The sequence below is a fragment of the Tympanuchus pallidicinctus genome, unplaced genomic scaffold (genome assembly GCF_026119805.1).
Source record: "Tympanuchus pallidicinctus isolate F22 unplaced genomic scaffold, pur_lepc_1.0 scaffold3, whole genome shotgun sequence".
NCBI lineage: Eukaryota > Metazoa > Chordata > Aves > Galliformes > Phasianidae > Tympanuchus > Tympanuchus pallidicinctus.
The window spans coordinates 13,936,267-13,958,940 of NW_026294747.1; the positions used below are offsets into that span (position 1 = coordinate 13,936,267).

The 22,674-nt window shown below is 38.0% G+C and overlaps 1 protein-coding gene across 1 annotated transcript in view; it reads right to left on the reverse strand.

Moving 5' to 3' along the window:
- BRSK2 (BR serine/threonine kinase 2) overlaps positions 1–22,674 on the reverse strand; it is a 297,047-nt gene that overhangs the window by 260,843 nt on the left and 13,530 nt on the right. The window lies entirely within an intron of this gene.

The following is a 22,674-nucleotide window of genomic DNA, read 5'->3' on the forward strand; positions in this document are numbered from 1 at the left end:
TTTGAGCAATCTATCTGGTTTCTGTGAAGCTGTCCAAAGATGGCATTGGTTCTGTTACTCAGCTATGAGAACAAATGCTCAAAATTGTCCAGACATTTTCCCTTCCTCTTTCTCTTTCCATACAGATATCTTCCATCAGACCTTTTTTAAATATAAGGATCCATAACTATAAAAAAGGAATTGTTTCTGACAACTTGTAAGGTAGGCTAGAAGTTTCAGTAAAACAAGATACAGAGCTCTAACAGGAAAACAAGATTTTTTTACTCCTGGCTGTCTCTTTAGAAGGCACACAATGCCACAAAGGGACTAGATATGACACAAACCAAAGACTCTCAATAATCTTTAGAAAAAAAAAGTCACAGAATCACAGAGTAGTAGAGGCAGGAAGAGCACTCTGGACTGACCTCACTGCTCAAGCATGGGCACATAGAACACACAACTTAAGATTGTGCCTGGGTAACTTATAAATATCTCAAGGGAAGGAGGTGCCGTAACCTCTGTAGGCAATCTGGAAAAGGGCTCCATCGCCCTCAGTTTTCCCCACATAACATTCCCGACTCCAGCACCAATTTCTATCTTTCAGCAAATCAACCTCTCAGCTTCCTTGCTTGTGAAATAAGAATATTTATACGCTCAGTGCTACTATGAAACTAAGACTATCATTTCTAAAGTGCTTTGAGATCCTTGAGTAGAAGTTGCTATAGAAACATATCTAGCGTATTATTAATTGCGATTAAGAAACTGAAAACGCAGTGAAAAAGTTTTCATGCACAGGGCAGGAAATTCTTATCTGAAATCAGTAACAACATAGAAATAAACACATTCATGTGAAATGTGTGCTCCACTGCTGATGCACTAAAATGGGACTGTAGTAAAGAAAATACTGTAAAATAAAGTACTCAGATTACGTTCAGAATATCAAAATTCTAATAACTTGTCTTCTGCTCAGAAAAACCTTGCAACCACCTCACTGTCACTTTTGAGCAGTGTAGGCAACCCTAGGAAACTATTATAATCTTCAGCTACAGTTGATGATTCTGCATAGAATACTGATAGTGGTCAAACAGTGTCATTGTCTCACATGTCAGAATGTGGACAAACCTAAGAATGTAGTAATTAAGGTTCAGAACTCCTAACTCTACACTGAAATAAAAAAACATCCTCATTGCCATTAATAACTGCCAGTTTATTCAGAGAAAATATCTCAGATTACAAGAGCAGGAATATGGGGACATGCAAGTATATTTGCCAGAAAATTCATAAATGAAGAAAAAGGAAAGAAGAATACCAGACAAAATTCAAAGTATATTCCAGTAATTTCTATCTTTTCTTGGGGGAAGAAGGGGGTGGGGCAGAAGAGTGGATGGTATGCTGGACATGAGCCAGCAATGCGCCATTGCAGCCAAACATATCCAGGCTGCACCAAACGAAGGATGGCCAGCAGGAGAAGGGAAGTGATCCTGCTCCTCTATTCTGTGCTGATGAGGCCTCGCTTGGAATACAGTGCCCAGATATGGAGCCCTCAGTGCAGGAGAAATGTGGACCAGTTAGAGCACATCCATAAGAGGGCCACAAAAGTGATCTAAAGAATGGAACACCTCTCCTACAAAGATGGGCTGAGAGAGCTGGGGCTGTTCAGCCTGGAGAAGGGTTCCAGGGAAACCTGATTGCAGCAGCCTTTTGGTACCTAAAAAGGGGCTTTAAGAAAGAAGGGGCAGACTCTTCATTAGGGTCTGTTGTGATAGGACAAGGGGAAACTAAGGGAGAGGATATTTAGACTGGGTATGAAGATAAAGATTTCTGGTTTTGTTTTTTTTGTGTGGTTTTTTTTTTGTTTTTTTTTTTTTTTTTTTTTTTTTTTTTTTTTTTTTATTCCAGTCCCTCAGCACTCTTATTATAGGTTGCCCAGAGAGGTGATGGAAGCCGCATCTGGAGACATTCAAGGTCAGGCAGGATGGGGCTCTGAGCACCTGATCTAATATAGGTGTCCCTCCTCACTGCAGAGGAGTTGGACCAGATGGCCTTTAAGGGACTCTTCCAACTCAATTCTAAGATTTTTGAAAGGTAAGAATTAAGCACTTCTGTTGCTCTCTTTTGGAGGACTTTTTAACTCTCATATGAGTAATCTAAGGTAAAGTAGATGAAGACAACTTTCTCCACATGAAAACTGAAGTGCACACACAATTTTAAAGCTCTATTATTTTTACATATTATATTTCTAGGTGTGAATACTCAAGATAATAAAATTGAAGTTCTTAAGTAATAGAATGTGAAAACAGAAGAGTTTGAATGGACATGGTTCTGCTGCTAAGGAAAACAGCAACAGAAGACACCATGTAATTCCAGAAAAACAGGAAAGGATCAAATAATCACACAACTTAAGTGCTTTTGGCTAATCTTATCTGGCTTAGAGCCAAAAATTAGTATTTTGCCTCCTCCTTAATTACAAAGTTGTATACAACAACCCTTGAGCAACTAATAAAAAAAAACAAGTTGACAAAATGATAGGGTAATGCAGATGGCACATAAATGAGAGTTCATGCTGAGAAATAAAATTCTTTGGAAAAAAAAACCAAAAAACAAAACCCTAGTACATCCCCATGGCTAAATATCAATTTAAGAGCCCCAGACCATATACACACTTAAAGGAGCTGGAATCATTCAAGCTGGTCCCTGGCAGTGTATGAGTAAACATGGCACTTCTCAGCAGTAATGGCATTTATTATATAGCTGCTGCTTAAGTGCAAATCTTACTTTTTGTCTGTCATATAACTGCAGCTTGCTGCATTATTTAAATTTGAAACAACACAGTCATTTTCATCAGGCTTTCAGATTTACAATAGAGAAAATTCTCTCAGTGCAATTATAGACATTCAAAAAAAAGCAAATTAGGAACTGCTTAATGTTTTACTCTTTCCCTTCACCTACAAGCAACTTCTCAGGTCACGCACTGAGAAGATGCATCTAATCAAGGTGAACTTGCATCTAACCCTTAAATGAATCTTTACAATGTGGTAGGAGGTTTGTAAAAAGACAGTGTGGTAATTATCTCATCAATGAGGATGATCACAAAAACTAGTTCAGCCATTACAATCAAAATAAAAGATGAAAAAGTTCATTTCTAATACTTACACTGCAGCTACATGTGTTGTACTACTATTCAACTGTGGAAGGGGCTTCTGTGCATAGCTAGAGAAGCAGTGGTAATTAGCATAATGCTTTTTTTGGTTCAATAATTAAAATAACAGTGTTCTAAAAGCTGGTGCCCCATATGGAACTGGAAAAGGTTTTCCAAGAAGTGAATAGAAAATTGGCATGCAACATTCAGCATCTTTCCAAAAAGAGTTCAAATGTTTCTTGTGTTGTTTTTCGGTGCATGTGGTTTTGTACATGTGTGTGAGATGAGTGTTTTGTGCTATGTATGCATTGGGGGTTTTCTGGGGGGATGGGCTCTGTTGCTGTTTTAAATTCTTTAAACACACACATGCGTGTCCAAATATTTCTATTTTCTAGCTCTATTTTTTGCATAGCAAAGATTTCCTAAAGTCTTTGCATTATTATGACCAAAGCCAGGGAGAGCACAATCTTAGCTAATCCACTCCTCCAGGCAATAGCCTACATCTATAGATCAGCTCTCTGCCCTCGCTCCTCACAGATCAATGTCACAAGCAACTATCTGGGGAGCTGCAGGGAAGCCAAGCTGGTGACTACGCTCTAACACTCCAATGGGTTATTGAGCAGTGGTGTTAGATGCTGCAGTCCAACAAATCTGTTATGCTTCTCCCTATGTGCACAGTGTTTCATAGTAGTTCATCAAGAAAATAACAGTATGAGGCTGCTTTGTTATTGCCTTATGTTAGAAAGAACTACTTAATGATCAGCAGGCCAGGGACAAGCAAAGGTTTAAAAAAAAAAAAAAAAAAAAAAAAAAAAAAAAAATAAAGAAAGAAAGAATTACCAGCATATGATATATAGAAGTCACAAAATATCAAACCCTACTTTAATAGATGCTCTTTATGGCTTCTCAACAATTTTCTGGGGATTTTTTCGTGGATGGACAGTAGCCTCTGTTGTTCCTATGATCACCAGCATTTTCCTCACATAAGAGCAAAATACTGACAACTGCCTCTTTTTTTCAGGTAATAGAAATATCAATTGCTCTACTTACTCATTTACTCAAGTCCCACAACAAGAACAACTAGAAAAAAATAAAACGTAACAAAACAGGACAAATATTGCAACTTAGGTTGCTTAGCCAGAGGGAGCAGTATAGAAACACTTGACATCTCTGTTGTAAGTAGCTGATAAAACTGTAATTCAGTTTCATTCATAAGACATACAGCAGAGCTGAGTACAATTACGTGGAAAAATTTTTTTACAGATTTCAGCTCGCCCCAGATCAGGCTCACGGTGATGCAGATCAAGGATGCACTCCTTAATTATGGAGCATGCTGAGCGCCGCCTGCAAACCACCAGCTAAACTGAACTTGTAGCAACTGCAGTGCAAACAGCAGATATCATAACCCCATAAAGCCATCTCCTGCACAGGAAGCTGAAAAATTCTAGCAGAATGAAACTATGAATCAACTTTGGCTCATAAAAGCATACCTTGCACATCATAAAGATAAGGAAGAAACACTTGGCATCTTCCTTATTAGATGACCCTTCTTAATAAAAAAGCAAGCTAATCTATGCAGAGTCATACTTTACAGTATTCCACTGCTTCAAGCACCTCTGCAGAAGTCTGGTGAACCTCAGCAGCCTCGCAGCAAGCTTACACATTTGTGCTTGTCTTTCCTCTGGTTTGGCTCAGTCCAATGCACAGGCGGTGCTGCTTAATGTTCTGCGAGAGGCTTTCAGTTCTTACTTAACAAAGCTTTCCTCCCACATGTCATATGTATTCAGGCTACAGTCTGTTTATCTAATATCTGCCTCTTTCTTTCCTTCTCCCCCTCCTCCTGCTTTCCACCCCCTCGTCCCCAGAAGAGAATAACCATAATGTGCCTATCGCTTGCAGAAACAGACAGCTCAGCTCCCCTTGCCATCTGGTCATACTTTGGTCTCTCAGCTGTCGTCAGCATATGAATCCCGTTGTTTTGACTAGTGGGGTCCCAAAGAACAAGCAACAGTGCAGATTGCAGGGGATCAGGATGCCCTTTTCTCTCTTCCTTAAACCAAAAAGCAACCCACATAATTAATGAGTGAAAGGATGATTGTGAAATACAATAGAAGGCACAATCCCTCCACCTTTGCTTACGTGATGGGGATTATGCCAACCATACCGGGCTATTCTGTAATTCAGAAATAATATTCCCACACTGAGTGAGCTTCAATACACATTTTGCTGCCTTCACCTGCAGGTGATCATCCCTTCCTGCTTACTCCCCAATCATCCATCCCTACAAAACCAAAAATCAACATTAGGCTCCCACAAAAATTTAAGGTAAAAATGTAGCCCTTAATCCATACGACTTTATCTTCTAAAGAAAACAGATTTTCAAAGCTACCTAAAAGTTTGCAACTGACTAGCAAAAGTTAGGAAACATAAGAAAAAAAGAGCAGCTACTCAGCTTATGAAATACAGGAATTTCCATGTAACTGAAATGATCGGCATTATTTACAGGCCTGAACAATATTACCTATCTATGACGTGTTAGTGAAATTAATAACATGTTTGTTTGCTTGGTTTTTTTTAAACATAAAGAACCAAAATTGGTCACCTCATACACTGGCAACACAGAAGACAGTTCTGAAAAATTCAGCAACATTAAGAACAAGACCTGTTGGACCTTGGAAGCAGTGAAATTGCTTCTGGTAAATTCTTTAAGATACAGGCAAAGCATCATTAGGAACAACAATAATCACATGCAGGAAAAGGTTTAGCTCACCCAGTGATACGGCCTCTGGCTACACAACTCTCCTTCTCAGGAAGTGGGGTTCATCCAGGAGATGTTCTCCTTTTGGAGGCTTGCCCTTATGTGAGCCCAGGGAGAAGCAGGGCCCAGGGTAAAGCACAGGTAAATTGCTTGCAGCTGCACTGCCTTGGCCAGCCACCCTCTTCACCAGGCACTCAGTCATCAGTTCAGGCTATGGCATAACAGTTCCCTTACAAGCCCTCACTAAGACCTGAACAGAACAATCAGCTTGTGCCTCTTCTTTTGGAAAAATAAAGTCAGTGAAACTCTCAACATGCATTTGAATCTTTCTAAACCAATAATTCAGTAGGTTCCTCTGAGGACTGAAAAAGTAAACAGCACATGATTTCATGCATGCATTCAGAAAAAGCAATAAGAAAGTGTGCTCTAGGAGCACTACAGGGAGTAAGAGACAACTTTATTTTTCATAGCCAGTTGAGGACAGCACACCAAAACCTTGAGATTTTTCCGAATCACACTTATAAAAACCCAGGATTTATGCAAAGTTGCCATTCTGCCATTGTACCATAATTGTTCATTTTGTAGTATTTTACTCAGTCAACAGGGCCTTGCATTTGAGCACCTCAACATGTTCATTAGTTGAGCAACTGCCATAAATTTAAACCTTCATTTTAAGATGTTAGCTATTATATCACAACATATGCAAATAGAGAGACAAAAAAACATATAATTTTTAATTACATTTACATAAAACACCACACTTTCTCTCACGTAACATTGAGACAGAAGGGTATTACGAAGCTTTGCCAGAACAGCAGCTGGATGACTCAACTCCAAAGATGCAGCAAGATTTCAGCCCTTTGTCTGTCACACCTATGGCTACGCAACAAAAGGTACCGTCAGAAGTAGCTCTTTCTCAGCTTTCAAGGATTCAAAAATATGGTCAAAGCTAAACTTTCAAAAAATGAAGTAGTAAGGCTTATACCTTGCACCTACATTGCAATAAGTATCAGCCCACTTGAACACAATTAGAGAAAACAGCAAGAGGAGCCCAGGCCTCAGCATTGCTTGGGGGTCTTTTTTATTCAAGTGTTTACAGATCTGGGTAGGTTTAGTCAGGCCAGATGTGTGCCATAGATTCAGTCTATAGATTGTTGACCTAGTAAGATAAAAGTTTAAGGATGCCAGCAGATTGCACTAATAGCTCCTATGGCTTCGTAGATGTACTGCAGACTGCAGAACAAACACTACAATTTCCAGGTGTGAATCATCTATAGAGAGTACACAGAGGCAGGCAGCTTTGAAACGCTTCTTTCAGACTGCTGCAATATATTTGCAGGAGAAATTTTTTAGTACCACCGCCCATGCAGTACCTGCTTTAAAACTTAGTTCAACCCACTGAACAACTGTCAAACAGCAAGATTTAGGACAAAAACTTGCTTAAGAACCGTATGATACTCTCTTCTCTTTCACTAAGTACGAACAACACAGAACAAAAACTTCCATCTTCTAAATTACAAATACCACCCAGGGCTGTCTGACATCTGGTGTCATTTAGAGCAGCCCTGAGTTTTGGCTATTTCCTACCACGTATCATCTTGGCACTGAAAGAAGTCACGCTGTCAAGCGTGCTACTACCCATGCTGAGGTCAGTTCTACAGCCCAAGGGCATGCCCTACTCTATATTCAGCAAGATCCACACCCACTGCTACTTCCCCGCAAAATACATGTAAAATGTCCTTCCGTGGTGCAGCAGAATGACCTCTAATCCACATAAAATATGTATGCATACATATGTCCTTTTTATACACAACTACATATACCTCACTATAATATTTCTCAGTTTTCACCATTTATTTTTATTTTTTAAATCTACACTATTTTATGATTAGCTGTAAATCCCTTCGGATTTTTTGATCTAAATTCAATAAACCACAAGTCTGAGAGCAACTCTGCGCCTCCTTACAGATAAACCAGCATGTAACCCCACTTCTTATCTGCTCAGAGCAGCAGCCTCCCATACAATCAGGAAATATATTTCTTATCAGTATGAAGTCAAGCCTCTGACAAGGCTCGTCCCCTTTCAAATGTCACCACTATTCCAGTCCACTTTTCATTCTCCCTTCCCCCTCATCTTGTCATTTACTACGAAAACATTCTCTGAGCACTATTGAAAATTGCCATGTTCCAAAATTATATATGTGAGTAGCATTTCCCCCACTTTCAGTGGTTCCTTATTTTGTCCTCAGCACCAAGTGACAATACACAATGAAGAACCCTCAGTCATTGTGGCTACTGGGCTAATTTGTGGGTGGCCATAGTAATACAGCACAGCCAGCTCTCTTCATACAATCTACTCACACTAATGAAGATATCTATAGACACAACTCTTCATTAAGACATCCTTAAATAAGCAGCCAATTTGCCTCCCAGACTCCTTTGGTATAAACCAACATTTTACTGCAGGGGGTAGAAATCACATTTATTTCCAATGGAACTCATAACATGAAAATTTAATACCAAAGCAATCCACAAGATTCAGAATGACTGGAAGCCTATTTTCAAAATATATCAAGGATCAAAAGGAAGCTACCTGTTAGTCCTAAAATTAAGACCAACAAAAATAGGCTTGTCCTACTTGGGAAAATGTTGTGCTTTGGCAAAGCACTGACGTAAACTTTACTTCTCCAGCTGGCTGTATGACACCTGGCTCAGATTAGGAAAGTGGGAAGGGGGAGAGAAACCCAGTTCCCCAGAACTGCCTTCAACCTTTCAAGATGACAACTATGTTTGAAGACTCCAAAGCTGACTTCTCACTCAGCTGTAACTTACTGCAAGTGAACAAACAAATCTTTATGTGATACATTATTATCTTCTAATACCTAACTTCACTGTAACATTGCTCCCACTTTTTTAAAACCCCTTTCTCCACCCCTCAGTTCCTGCAGTAGTAACTCAAAAACGAGTGACAAGATTTTAGATATTGCTATGACTAATATCTATGTAACATAATGCAGTTGGTTGAACAGTTTGGGACAGTCAAGGCTAGAAACTCTTGAAAGACACTGTAAAGAACAAGTTCTCCCAGAGTGATATTCTACATTATATCCCACTTAACAGGATATCCTGCCACAAAGCAATTCTCTGCAGTAAGGCTTTTTAAGAGGTTGGTTGTTTGTTTTTTTGATGTGTATGTGTGTTTAAAAATCAAAACAAACAACAACAAAAGTGATAACACATAGAGATGCAAATATGAAAGCATTAGTGATAAGCTGCCCACTGCTACAGCGTCAACATGAAGCTCAGATTATCCCTGAAGCTTCTCTTCCCAAGCTGTACTATTCAGAGGCTCCTGATTTATAGCAAATTGCAGAGAAGAATTTGCTGCTGCACAGCTCAGCTTCAGGTTTGATGAAAGCCTGATTTAATATAACAACCTGCAGCTTTTAAGACCATTTAAGACCATGAGGGGTTGGAGATTCGTGATCCTTGAGGTCCCTTCCAACCCTGGCCATTCTGTGATTCTGTTATGAAATCATCAGAAAGACATGTATTTTGCAGAGTCATTCTTAACTAACAGTTAATGACATGCTCTCTCATCCTTATAACTATCTGGTGATAGCCAACTGAAAGAGGGAACACTATTTTGTGACTCATTTGTTCTGAAATTTTTAAGATGACTTTTGATAACAAGCAAATTGAATCAATAAACCAAGATTATATCCATCTTTTCATCCTCAGGAATTTTTTTCAACTAATTCATAGCTTAGCCACAACTCTGTGTTATTTAGTTTGAATACCTGGACACATCATAGCCCATCATTTTCAAAAAAGCGTGTTTTATTCCCTTATGCAAACTCAAAAGTTATTCAAATTTTCTTAAAGCTCCAGTCACTTTCAAACTGCAACTGCCAGAACTAGGCTACAAACAGCATTTGTCTTAGCAAGTATGCGTCATCTCAATTAATAAACATATTTGAGATATATAAGCATACATGCTCTATGTAGAGATAAATATTTCTAAGAGCTGATTGGCTTTTAAAGTGTTGAAAGCCAACATAAAAAGCCCTTTCAAGTCTAAGAGCATTTTAATAAATTCAGCTTGGAAAATGCTGGACAGTTCCTTCAGTTTGCCTGAAGCAGATTTCCAAATCTCGCATCGTTTTCCCAAAGCAAAACAAAAAAGTTCACAGAGGAGTCAATTCCTTATGGATAAGAACATTACTGGAGAATTGAAAGCTGGAGGAACTGCAACACAACCCACCACAGCACCAGCAATCCATAAACCGCATGCACAGCACCATCCATTCCTGCATTTAGGGCTGTCTTTAAGCCAAAGCATCATTGTAAAAAATTAGTATTAATGCTATGTATATATTCAACATGCAATGACAAACAGAAACAAAAGGCTGACTAAATGAGGCATCATCAGTGGAAAAAGATGATAAACTCTTGCATTCTGCTGGGCATTCAGAATTAGCTGTTGTAGTTTAGGAAATTACTACCGAATAACATCAGTAGCACAAAAAGCACGGTAGTTAAAACAGAAAAATCATTTTAGTAGTATAGTTTTATAGTAATAGTTGTAGTTTGAAAAAGACACAGAAAAGGATTTAGAACAAAAATGAAGTTTTCTAACACATTTTTGAGTACTGGTAGCTCCTATTTCAAAATAAGTGAAATAATCCAGACAGTGACAAAAGTTGTTTCAAACATACTTGTACTACAAGGAGTAGGGCATCAATATGCAAAGGTTTTTATGTTGTGCAAGGAAGAAAAATACATTTATTTTCAAATTACTCTTTTTGGCCTCTGGCATTACTTAATGTCTATAAAGTTTAATATTCAGAAAGCCAGTTTCTCAGCGTAGCATCTGCTCAGCTAGGATAAGGTTCCCTTGGAAAGTGAATCCCAAGGTATTTAAATAGTATAGAAACAGTAACAATTATCATCAGATGTTTATCTCTTATCTCTGTTTAGCTTAGTGAATTGATTCCAGATCTCTGCTGGTTGAACAGTTGAGAAAATTAAGTGTTCAAGAGTCAGGTGAGAAATAAAGAACCAATAATTTATGTTATCAACCTGTGTCAGATACCATCCTCTACTGTGATAACAACATAACTGCACCGCAATTTTCTAAAGAAAGTCAACCTGCCTTCCACCAACTCCAAATCCAAAGGAGTGAAACATTAGGCATGTCTACTTTACAACTCCTGGCACAGCTTCCTGCCATACTTCTAAGGCCATACACTCATAGCTAAGATCCACAAGGACAGAGACACAAAAACCATAAATTCCTATTATGAAATAATTTCTCATACCTTGAGACAGAGCTTTAAGTGGCAATCCCTAGAATTTTCAACTTTAATTCAACATTTTGAAAATAATTTGTCTATGATTATATAAAAGAAAACTTATTATTGATCTAAATGACTGATTTAACCAGCATTTGCTTATCCAACAAGGAACCAGCACATGTTTGATCTGGAAAAATAAATAAATAAATAAATAAATAAATAAATAAAAATGCATTAGCACAGCAACTACATAAGCACTCATTTCAAAAGCCAGCTTCACTATGATGGCTTACCTCCACTTAGAGCAGAAAATGAGGAATTACAATTAAATCAACTGCTGCTCCCTTCCTGCAATGCTGGACCGGGATGATGTAGGCAAAAATCAGACTAAAATTGTTCTCCCATGTTACTGATTTGCTTCAGAAACTTCTATTAGTGAAGAACAGTCATGGTAGAGCTCTGCTTCATTTTCAATCCATGACACAAGACTGGGCAAACATGAACAGGGAAACCTGCACAGGACCAGCTTGCAAAAGAAGTTTCTCACTACACAGTGATTTTCTAATTGACCAAAAAGAATTCAAGCCAAACTACTTCACAGTGAAACTAGCAGAGAAGTATTCTGAGCATGCTTTAGACTCTCACTGCCACTACTAGTTTCAAAACCTTTAACTTTACCATGAAACATGGCAGGTCTTCCTGGATGGGCAAGCACATCAGATATGACACGTAAGAAAGGATTCATTAACACCGGCTACACTTCAGATTAGATGCAATTCCTCCAGGAAAAAAAAAATAAACAAGGAAAAAAACACAAAATGAACAAAAAACAGTAAGCCCCCTCTCAGGTACCTCTTTATTACTTCTTTTTGTTAGCTCAGTTGCTGCACACAGCCCTTACTCTGGCCTCACATTTCTAATTCCCCTGCTACCCATCAGGTTCCTGTATCGCATCCCTGGTGAGGCTGCAAAGAGCCCTTTGGAAGCAGAAGTTTTTCAGTCCTTGCAAAGTCCAGAAGCACAACTCAGATGCATAAGAAAGAATTGTATTTCAGTCACTGAAGCTAAAAAGTCTTCTGATATGGAATCCACATAGGTGGAAACTCATTTCAGCTGAGACAATCAAGACAAAACCACCACAGTGAGAAGTTTAAAATATCATTTAAAATAGGAAGCCTTTGAGGCTGTTTTTCCTTGTGTTTTTTGTTTGGTTTTTTTTTGTTTGTTTGTTTTTGTTTGTTTTTTGTTTTTATTTTTGTTGCCCAGCTCCACACTCACCTAAATTTCTGCACAGAAAATAGCATTTGCACACTCCAGATATTGTTGCTCTCCACTGCCGGCTCTAAAACAAAATCCACCACCAGCGCAAATGAGCTTCACCTGTTAATAAGTTGGGAACTGAAACCCATCTAATGTCATAAATAAAGTGAGTATTAACCACATGTAAGACAAGCCTAGGCCAAATAAAGTAACTTGACTTAACACGAGTGATTTACTGAGCCCAGAAGCTCTCTTGCAAGGTTCTCAACTTGCTCAATACTGGATTACTTGCAGTTCTTTTTCCAAATACTGCTCATGACGGAGTATCCAGCACAGCCTGTAGATTGTTCTAAGCTGCATACACAGCTATTTTCTTTCAGCAACAATTTATCCTATTTCTCTAAAAAGATACATCCATGTTTGTTTTCTTCCTAAACATGACAGGAGGATAAAGAGACTGCAGGAGCCCCAGACACAGCGCTTATTGGTTTTGTGCTGTTTCACCAGAATATTTAAGTCATGATGACATGCAGGATAGGCAAAGACCTTCTGATATGCAAGGTCATTCCTGAACCTCAAATAATATTACCAAGAGCCTCAAAGTCCCTAAAATGTCATGTCAGAAGGCATCTGTCACTAGATAATAGCAGATAAAGATTGTCATGTAAAGGTCCTATGTCTCCTTTCTCCCTGCAATTTTACAGAGATTAAAAAATAAAGACTCATAAATAAATCAGAACAACATATAGAATACTCAGTGTGTGCAGCAGGCAAATACACCAAACCATGCCTTACGCATATCCTGAAGCCAGCTCTTTCATGGGGTGGGGAGAAAAACACACGGGAGAGAAAGTAGGCGGTTACTCATTAAATAATTATGGTTTTTAGTCTAAATTGCATGTTTAGCAGATGCTACTGTGCAAAACTAAATCCACTAAGATACCAGTATGCTCCTCTCTTTTTGTCCCTGCTCAGCTTCATAAGGATTTCCACAATCAGACAAGCATCCATTGAACAGCTGGGCACAGTTTGCCCGTTTTATAGCCATCAGTGATCACTGAACCCATCAAGTCTTTTTCCTAAGTTAGAATCACAAAAAATAATAACAATCTTAATAATAATAAGCTTGCAAGGAAGAAATTCTCCCATCTGTTCACATATTTTTTACACCCCTCCTGCAATTTCATTTCGTTTCAGTATTTTTTGAAAGTAGGAAGATTTTCCCCTCATTTTGATGATACAGAGGATAGTCTTTTTTTTATCCAATCCATCAATTGGTTGATATTTTTGGCAAGCAACAAAGATAAATCAAATGTCAGAAAGTCCCATTATATATGATGATAGGCTACACCTCCAAAGAAACAAAAAAAGAAAAATCTCTAGCTTCTGTAAGACACCGTCCTGCAGCACTCAAAGCAGTTTGCTTTAAGGAACAATATTATCCTGCTAGAGGTAAGAAAGTGGTACATCAAGATACAAGACTCAAAGATGAGAGATAAGAAATCAGAATCCCTAACTTGAATCTAGACATTTGCTAAATTACCTACAAAATCTGCATGAAACAGCAAAAAAAATTGATTTTAATTTTAACAAAGGCAAGGAAGTAGACCAGCAAACATAAGTAACATGGATTAGTCACTTCTCCAAAATTTCATTTCATGTTTTAGGCCTTGGGAGAAACATTACTGACTTGCTTTGAAAACAGATACATTAAAAATAGAAATATCAGGGAGAAAAAAAATAAAAACCAACAAATCTCTTAGCACCTGGACATAGTAGTTGTGACCTTTTCAAGCTCAGGTTATCTCAATATCCAGCGGATTGCTACTTCAGTGTTTTCTGTACAATTGCATACAGCTAGATCAAAACTTTTAAGCTACAGATCACAATACATCAGCTTTGAAGTACACATTCTAAATATGGCATCACTTAATTCAGTTCTGATGGGGTTAATAGGGAAATTTGATCCTTTGTGTTGCCCTAGGAAATGCACAGAACATCCCCAATTAATGTGACAGGACACATCAGCTCACAAAGGGTGAAATTTACCCCTGCGCAGTAGGCTAGTGCAAGACCAACGTATCACTTGAGTCACACTTACACACTTAAAGATTAACAACAACGTTTGGAGGACAGACGGCATGACTGTAGATGAAATTCAGTGTTAACAAACGCACAATAGAAAGAATAATGTGAATCAGAATTGGATTTTGTTGAGTTCTTAAATTAATGTGAGACGTTAATTGACTTGCCGTCACTTCAAACACTTTAACATCAACTTGATGTGCAGAGGTAACCAAAGTATTAAGTGAGATCAAAAATTAGACTGAGAATGTAACCATAATAGGGATTCTATCAGAGCAGAATGAAAAAGACCAGTCTGGAAGACCTGAGTGAAGATGCATTGCATAATGTCAGACAGAATGATGATAAAGTAAAAGTAAAACAGAACAATTAGAGAAGGAAGAACAGGATAAAAGTATTTCAAATGTTCTTCTTCCTTCATTTGGAAGTTTACACAATATATAAGCACAGACATTAAGTTGCTGCCATACAATATCACCACGAGTTTAAAAGGATCTGTTAAAGAGACGGATATTGAGAATAGATTTGTATCTGTGTATTAAGAAAAACCAGCCAAAAGACAAGCTTTGACTCATCCAGATGGAAGTTGATTACAAACCAACAGATCTGGGGGAAAAAAAAAACAACCTTACTATTGGCAATTCCAAAGTCAGTTCAGTAGAGAGTTTAAAAAAAAAAGTTGCAGCAACTTATATCTACTACACACACTGGAACATAACAGTCCTCGAGTCTGATGCAAACTAACTGTTGTATCACAGTACCCTTGTTGTGCCTGTCAAGAACTGAGCCACTCAAAACTCTGTGATAGCAGAGCAGAGGTAACCAAGACACTTTCAAATTCGGGAATGCAGGTACCAGTCTGAATCACAGCAACACGCAGTCCTTCTTCTTGTCTGGGTATTAACTGCAGCGTAGACATACCCAAAATTGAGGTAGGAATGAAAAACTTACACTTGGACTTCACAGTGCCAAAGAACATGAGAGTTTGGACAAAATCTGATGTTTGCATTACAGAATGGATCCCTATAGAGTTTTACATCTTATGCAGTTAAAAACTAAGCATGTGGTTCTGTTCAGTTCTGGAGTAAATATTACTTTTTTTCCCTACAAGCATTCTACTGAAACTCAAAGGCCTTTAAAATCCAGATTTAAAGTAACTGACAGTACCTCTTCAACTTGGCAAGTTTCCTATCTGTTGCCATTCATTAATGTTAATGCAAAATTAACACCTTCTAGATTTTCTAATGAAAAGGAAGTACAAAAAAGTATAAATCCTGATGTGGATAGAACTAAGCACAGGAAAAAAAGCTGAGCAAACCTCAAATGAAGGATTATCCCTACTTTCTCAGAGATTTATTTCCAGCAAGGAACTGAACTAATGACCTTCTCTTCCTTACCACCTCCTGCTGCCAACATTCAGATAAAACAAACCTAGTCATATAGATTTTTATCAAGATCTCTTGGGGGAGAAAGAAGTCATTTTGGGACTACAGGCCAATTGTAGAAGTTATTTTCCAAATCCAAAGGTCAATTTTCTAAGACAACTGCAAGTACTTGTGAATACCTTAGAACAGAGGTAATATAATAACCACAACTTGCACATTAACATAGAAATACAGCTGCTATAAGTTCAATAACCATTTGTTTAAAGAAAGGAAAGAAACGGGAACATTATAGAAAGGTTTTTTCAAAGGCAAAAACTATTTGCAAAGAGTGTGATATCTAAATCTTCTGACACTACAACCTTTTATAGTACACATCGTTTTGTTTTTCTCTTAACTAGCAGTGTCTGAAGAGAGAGAAAACAATATCGAAGCCCTTTCTCACATTTAAAAATCCATACACTCTGCTTTTCTTAAGGTCAACCCATAACAAAGGTTAGCCACTCCACTAGCAGAGAGTATAAGTCCCTCCATCAATCGATTCCAGTTGAGGACCTAGTCCATAACGTCAAAGAATTAAACCTTACTTTCAGTTACACGAGGATAAAACAGACTAACTCTACTGAAGCCAATGGGATACAAATTCAGACTGTTTCTGGGGTAACGCATTGTCAAACTGTTTTCTGCGCAGCTGCATAATCTTAGAGTAAGACTTGACAGTCTCAGAACAGTTATGCCATTTTTGCTACAGCAGAAGCAACACTCCAACTTGCCTGTGGAGAGAGAAAGGCTGTGGATTTCTTCATGAACTCACATAGCTCACTTTTACAGCCTGTCATTAAATTAAATAATCTTAAGTTTTTCTTAATGGTAAGTGAGCTTACAGTCAATCAAGCCCCACGATGCTGAGCTTGCAACAGCAGCACGGACTGAGACCTTTCTATTCCCTTTGAAATCCAAGTCTGGATTGCTTCAGCTTGTTTTTCAATAGACCAGTTGCTTTCAAATGCTACAGTTCGATTTTACAATGCTGCTGGCGAGGTTGGGAATCAAGCTAAATCCAGCTGCACCCAACAGAGAAAGTCGCCACAGGGAAAGAGTGAAAAATCAAAGGGTGAGCAGTAAGGTGATCCTATACCACTGACCTGCTGAATGCCAGATAATGAATAAAAAAGTTTAAATAAAGCATCAGATGAATAAATAAAAAGTTGTTTCTGATGCTATCAATACTTGTTACTATAGGAGGCAGAGATGGGTTCTTTGGAAGTACAAAAATGGACGTAAAAAAATGCTGCTGCATACGTATTACCTTTTGGTCACCCACTTACATTTCAATTAGTAAACGCTTCTTTTCAGCAGTATGTCATTTCAAATCAGCATCAGAGTTGAAGATAGAATGTACAAGGTTAGGGTTTTTTTTGGTACAGCTTATAAACAAATCTCATTTGATTAATATTTCCACATATATCCCTTACATTAAAGCACTTGCTGAAGCTGTTTTGTCTATCCATAATTCAAAAGCCAAAACCATACAATGCCCTCACTTCAAACAGCTTTCTCACAACACACACTTGCACACAGCAATTCTTATATAGACATTAATGAAAAACAAAAAAGGTTCACACTAAGACACACTGCTCTGCTGTATCAGATACCAGTAACCCAAAGAAGTTCAAAGAAAAAAAAAAAAAGAAGTCTACAAATCACAAATTGGCCCACTGTTATGGAACATTTTCATACAAAACAGCCTCTGGACAAAAAAATAAATAATGCACATCAGATGACCAGGGAGAAATTCAGACTCTCATGCAAGTCTGTCATAATCAGAGGAAAGAAAAACTCCACGATAGCAAGGCATCTGTTTAAAACCTACATTTAAATACTGTTTTGGATATGAACTGGCTCACGTTACACAGCTTGCAAAATGCAGTTAAGCAGCACACATACACACGCAACACCACGGCAAGATAAGTATTAGGATGGCAAAAAAAGCAAAGGCCATATTAACAAACACACCCATCCCACTAACAAAACCAGAGCCTGTAACAGGGCAGCTTCCTTTCCCATCTTGGTACTTTGCAGGTTAGGAGGTAATGGGAAATAACAATTAAAAAGCACATTTTAGACTAATGCTCGCAATGTGAAGAGCACATCAGACTACTCTAATTTTAGCTGCTTCTCTGTTAAGGTGAGGGAATAGAGTCTTGGAGATTTAATTCCTCCCAAGATACATGCACAGCTACCCTGACATCAACCCCAACATTTATCAAGTTCAGCATTTCCAGCAGCAACAAAAACTACCTGCTTTCATTTTTAGGCTAGAAATAAACAATTTGAGATTCTTGCTGGTAAAAACATCTATTTAAAATATTCCATACTTTATTTGAGATAACTCCCTTTCATCTAATTTCCAGATTTGTAACTTGAATTATTTATTTTTAAACATTTTGAATTGGCATATACTTGAAGAAAAACTTTACTCTTAGAAACAGAGAGCTGAAAGAGTTCTGAAGTGGCCAAGCACTGTCCCCCTCAGTGAATTTCATCCTTGGTTCACCACAACAGCTAACAGAAAAAAAGAAATTCTCATTTTTCACAGATGATATCAGTTCACTGGCAGGCAGCAAGCTTCACAGAACTATAGGCTTTTTTGTTCATGTATTGATGATTCACTGCTGTTTCTATTGAGAGAAAATTCAATTTAAAAAAGAAAAAAAACAAGTTTCCTCATCCAGGAATTTGTACTCTTATTTTTATGGATTGAATGAAAAAGAAGTTAGAAAAAGAAATGTAGACCTTTCAGATTTTTTTCTGATGTTGTAGTTCGGTTTTGTTTGTTTGTTCATCCGTTTGGGTATGTTTGTTTGTTTTTAAACAGCACCTGAGTTGGTAACAATTCATTCCTATTCTTCTTCCAATAAACGATCAGTAAACTGCAGCAGCCATGTTTACAGCATCATCTGTTTTTAAGCCACACACAAAAAGCTGAGTGAGCATGATTTCAATTTTGCTTCAGAGACTGTGGGTTACTCAAGAAGTGCTAGTGATGCCTTGGCCTCCACTTTTATGTTTTAAAAGAACAGCCCTAGGGTGACTGAAGCTCTGTATTTTACATTGAAAGATGATCCAAAAATCTCTTATTTGTCTTATTTTTTTTATGCCAAGACACTTTCACTACACAGAGCCAAAATTCATTTCTTTTTAATTAAAACCAGTAAAATATCAACTAAGTTGTGACATTCACTGGCATTCAAGACAGGGGGTTGGGGGAGGAGGGCACATTTACTTCTTCCTAACTTTCTTCTTTCATTTTACTTCCTTTTCATACTATGTTAACTACAAGAATTAGAAGCCAAAATTTGACCTATCTCTGCAACATAGAAACCTATGTAAAACCAACATAAAACCAGTGAACGAAACACTGCCCAAAACAATAAAAAAACTCACCAGTTGAGACTTACACCCCCAAAGTCAGCATGGCTGAAACCGCATTTTCATGATGCATCTTAGCCTATCCACTGATAACGACCAGTAATTCTACCACTGGTGACATAAAGCTTTATCTAGTAAGACTACAGATTTGTACCATTTTCTGTCCACAGAATGAATTCAAAGGAGACATATGCTGTAACCACTGTCTCTCTCTCAAAATAGTAGGTAAGTACTGTGATACCAAATCAATTCTATCCCTTGTTAGTCTTATTAATAAAACAAAAAAACAAAACAAAAAAAAAACAACATATAAATCCCTATAGTAAATTGTTTCAGTTTTCATACACACAGTAGATCTCAAACATCACACTCAAAGAGGTGCAATTTAAAAGCTATTTTAAAATTCAATTATTTTCTGTTCAGCCTCAACTACAGAAAAGCTTGTTTTCTTCCCCTTCTTAAAATAACATAACTTCAGGGTTCATAACAAAGCCCTACCTCTTCTTACAAAGTGTTTTACAATAATACAGTTGCAGATGCAGTGTGGTTTTGAAATTCACTATAGTCCTGAAACAAACTAAACATATCCCTGTTATAACCTTAGCTCCTGAAAAACCTCTCTACAGAACTCTAGGTTACCACCTCAGAAATGACAAGTAATATTTTACTTCATCTACTTTCTGAACTCCCGTTTCAGCTTCCCAATAAAAACACAATCCTTCAAAAGAGGGACTAAGTGGAACTCAAATGACAACTGACTCTGATGCTAGCAAAAAGATAAATTTCACTTCTAAAGCACTGATCAGAGCATTCTCCTTCTTCATTAGCTGAAATATTTTTCCAGGCAGTAACATGAAACAACTAACAGTAGCACCCATAACAGACTTGTAAGGTCACCCCTTAAAAATAAAATTAATTCTTTGATATTTGAATTTTGGCCTCCTCAGAAATGCCTGCATTCCTAACAGTTCAATCAGTCTGCTCAGTAACCCATTAACCTCACACCCACTTCACACCAAACTATACCCTTTTCCAGGCAACAGTTCTGTAAGCTGAAGCTTACTGAAAAAGCACTTGGTAAATATCACTCGACCAAATAAGACTGTTGCTATTACCAAGTGGATGCATTTATTAACTTTGCATTTCACTTTCAAATTTAGATGGGGGTGGACGAGGTGAGGTCTGGAAAAAGGAGGAAGAGAAGACAAAGGACTACGAAGGAATTTAGTCTGAGGCATTTTTAAAATCTTATCTGTCTGTCAGAATTCCCAATGACTCACAAGAGGAAAAAAACAAACAACAAAACAAGAAAACTCAACACACCACCAGAGGGCTGTTGCCTGCAGGGAAATGAAACTGCTGCACTTTAACACTGCAGTGTAATTCTACTGGTTCTACAGGAGCATAAATAAAAGTGACCAAGTTATAAATCTTTTATAAGTAGAACACAAAGCATCACACAAACGTTGTTTTGTTTCTTTTTAAACTCTCTGACATTTTGTTTTAGAGATGAGGGACAAATGCCTCTAAGGAAAAAAGTAACAGAAGTCAGCATAACCACAAACTGTTAAAATGGAAGATCAAAGCAGTTCTTACATTTTATTGGATAGTTAAGCCAACTTTTGTTTTACATTGCAGCCAGAGATTTCAGCACTTATGAATCAAGACTACAACAATTAGAAGGGGAAGCTATGGAAAACAGATGCAGCATGAAAAGGTATCACCTGGAAAGACCAGGCTATGTACTGATCTCCTATGTCATCAGGAGATAAAAACCAACAGATACATAATAAATGAACTGAAGCTATGCATGAACAGTTGCAAAAACAAAAACAAACAAACAAAAAAAAAAAGCAAAAAAAAAAAGCACTAGGTCTAAAAAAGCAGCATTATCCCAGGCCCTTCCACGCTGCTTCCTACTTCTTAAAATGGTATCACCACTATCCGGCTAATCCTGTCAGTCCCAAAGGAGAACTTCAGCATTATGTTAGTTTTACAGTAGGGCATCATGAAAAATGGACAAATTAACTCACCAGACACTCCAACCCAAGTCAGTGGGGGAGCCTTCCAGGGCCAGTGACAACTACATAGTTATTGCTTCTGAGTTATCTGCATTATGCTGCACAAAGACACGAACAGAGCCTGTTTTATACAAGTGTTTCTACTGCTCTTCCCCAAGAAATCACCAGTTTAGGACTTAACAGTATTTCAGAGAGCATAAGAGTACAAATAGGGATGCAATCCTTTGAGAAGCTGAGTACCCTTAATCCAATAGGAATTGAGAGCACAGAATAATCTTTCACAGCAGATTTAGAACTTCACAGAGTAAAGCACAAGGTCAGTATTTTGAGCATATGAAGGAAAAAAGTAACCCTGCAATGAAATCATACACACTTCTATCATCCGTACAGTCCACTGTATACAAACACAGCTTATCCACATCAGACATACCACCTTGATTTCTAGCTGATGGGGGTTTGTCAACAGAGCATAACAAAGGCACAAATGGTGTGAGTACATCATCAGGTAAAGAAGATGGGGAAGCCTGGACTTCTACACAGGGCAAAGGTCTGAGGTGCTCAGGTAGACCTACCTAAACTTCACACAGTCTGCAGTGCCCTATTTTCCACCAGGAGACAGAGTGTTAGCACTGGTGCTACTGTCACTCCTCTGATGGCAAGATAGACACGTCAACGGATCAAAATCCTTTTCCATGGCATGTTTTCAGTTTCCACTTGTACAGTGAGGAGAACAAGGCCTACCACACCGGGGCTTCCCCCCTCTGGTAGACTTCATGGAAATGAGTAACAGACACTCAAGAAGCACATAAGATTCTTACAGATGTTTGAGAAGCAATCTGTGGGCGAACTAGTTCCCAGGCCATAGGAATCAAAACACATTGAGAAGAAAGAAGCATTGGTGAAGATAAAGAGGCTCTCAGCTGTCATTCACCTGACCTGATGGTAGTAAAAGCAATGATGAATGTTGCAGCTCAGATCTAGAAATGACACCTACATTTGCAGCAATTCCTTTGAGAAGGAAGAGCCACCTGGTAATGAGATGGCAAATGTCCAACTATGCCAGTAGTTCGGTCATATCTGCCCCTAGCAAAGGTGCAGCAATACTAAATGTAAGTATATCTCCTACATGCTGATGTATAACACAAACTGGTGAGGAAAGACAGAATATTAGAAAAGAATTACTCTTAAAGTATTCAAACCTTCTGTCTACCTTAATTTTTCTGTTAGACAAGCCAGCAGATTTCTGCTTTAAAGATGAAAGACAGTAATTTCTAGAATTATTACAATTCTATGCTATGCCTGTATTTTCAATGCGAATTGA